Source organism: Alligator sinensis, unplaced genomic scaffold, assembly GCF_000455745.1.
Source record: "Alligator sinensis unplaced genomic scaffold, ASM45574v1 scaffold1581_1, whole genome shotgun sequence".
Classification (NCBI taxonomy): Eukaryota; Metazoa; Chordata; order Crocodylia; family Alligatoridae; genus Alligator; species Alligator sinensis.
This window is the reverse complement of record NW_005842641.1, coordinates 553,468-555,887: the sequence shown is the minus strand read 5'-3', so window position 1 is coordinate 555,887 and position 2,420 is coordinate 553,468.

The window sequence follows — 2,420 nt, the reverse complement described above, 5'->3', positions numbered from 1 at the left end:
TATGGCTCACACTGAAGCTTTTCACCAGACAGGCTTTCTTTTGCTAAGGGTCTGCAGCACAGGTTTCACTGGTGGACCTCAGTGGAAATACGCAATGAATCAGACCTTGCAACTAAAATCAAACCTGCACTAGAGATATTTGCTGTTAAACAGATAAGATGAGGTGTTGCCTAGTAAAGTTGTTCCTTTGTGTGAAGGTTTTATTTTTTAAACAGCTGGAAGTTATAAACGTAAAGGAGGTTTAGGAATGTTTCAGGGTGGCTACATAGGGTTAGGTGCATTTCCAATGCTGCAAATATATCCAGAAAAGTGTGGCCTTATAAAATGCACCCTCGTGTTTAATGGTAGCATTTAAAAAGAGTTTGTCCCTTAATGTGCACCATATCTTAGGTGACAAGATACTTCATAACAGGATCCCCCAGATGATGTGCTCGCTAAGATCTGAGTATCACTGCAAGATAAATTTATTTGCAACAGCTATATACAGCTATTTATGTTCAAGACATGGCCAGTTCAAGGCACGAAGCTGCCAAGCTACTCTCATCAGGATTAGTAGACAGACCTGAGGCTGAACTCATACAGAGGCTTAACCATCCATTTACCAAAGGTAAGTATTAAGGCATGCTCAGGAAACAGAATGGGGAAGGCATGTGCTGCTGCCATTCACTGGATAACCGTTCTCTGGACAAAGATTTAGGCTCCAGGGCTAAACCCATTACCATTCATAAGCCATTATGAATCCTATCCTATAAATCAAAACCCATTACCATTCATAAGAAATGAAATTAGGGCCTGGCTTTCAGAAACACTAAACACATATAACTCCATCTGTAGTCAGAAGGAGCTGCAAGTCTGAACACTTTTGAAAATTATCCCAACATTTTTTTGGAAAAGAAGTATGGTGCTATGTAAAGACATGAAACCACATGAATCCCTGGTGTAACTTCAACAGTCTTAGACAAGGAATTAATTTGTCTAAGGTATACATTGTAGTACTAGATGAAGAATCAAGAACTTGAAGACATTCACCTCTATCCAAATACAAATCATCTGCTCACAAAACTTGTGCAAATAGGATTGTTTTTTACTGACTAGTCAATGGAGCATTAATAATGATTAGTTTCACTGAGTTTTTAAAACTGTTTATACATATAAAATGCACCAATAAAACAGCCAACCCCTACCTCTGGGTATGTGTATAGGGCATCTGTAGACTGAGCACATGTATAAGAAGCCTGTAGAGCAGGGGCTGTCAACCAGGAGTACGCATACCCCTGGGGGTACTTGGGAAGGCCTCACGGGGTATGTGGTGGTGGTGGTGGTGTGGAGAAGTGGAGGTACTTGGAAAGCACTGCTGCTGCTTCGCTGCCACTGCACCTGCTAATTAAAGCATTTCCCCACCTCACAGCACATGTAAAAACACCCAAAGATTTCTTGGAGGAGGAGCCTGGCTCTGATAGCACATCCACATCAACTTGTGCTCTGACCTTCTGGCCCCAGGAGTTGGATGAGAGCCATAGGGTTGAGGCTGGAGCTACAGCAGCTGTCTATCCCCCATAGCCTCATGCTTGATTATAAAATGAAGGGGGTTTTTTTCCCCATGTTAGGACACTGCCCAGCCCGCCCCACCACTTCCAGCTACTGCTCAGAAGGAGCTAGGCCAGGCACTGAGGGCAGATCTGCCTCCCCACCGGACTGTGCCCCATGCCCCTGGTCACCTGCCTCTGTCTGCAGCAGCGCCACTGACTTGGGAGGTGGAGCCAAAATTCAAGTTCACCAAAGGCACCATTTTCCTTACGGCTGACTCTGCATACCTGGCCACCATTGTCCACGTTTTCTTAACCTCAAGATAGACTACTGCAATGCACTCTATGTGGGGCTGCCCTTGAAGACCATCCAGAAGCTGTAACTCATGCAGAATGCAGTTGCCCACCTTCTAATGATCATAGGGTGCCAAGAGGACATTATTCCACTGCTCCAGAGTCTGCACTCACCTCCAACAGATTTCTGAGCCCAATTCAAGGGACTGGTTCTAACCCCTAAGGCCATAAGCAGTCTGACCTCTAGATACTGAAGGAACCACCTTCTCCTGCATTGTGATCCCTCAGGTCCCCCAATAGCAACCTTCTGCAGCTACTAGCTATACACCAAGTTCTTTTGGCAAAAACACATGGGAGATAATTCTTGGTAGCTGCTCCTCAGCCCTGAAATTTTCTCCAACTTGTGGTCTATCAAAGCGAAAGACTGGATGCCTTACAGAAGTGTTATAAGACCGTTTTATCTGGGCAGACCTCCAGCAGACGGTGTTAAGTTTAGGGGCATTGACAAGTGAGTTTGTTCTATTGCCTATTATTTTATTTTAATATTTTTATCTATCTTTATAATGATTTTTTTTAATTCTAAATCAGCCTGACTCGGGG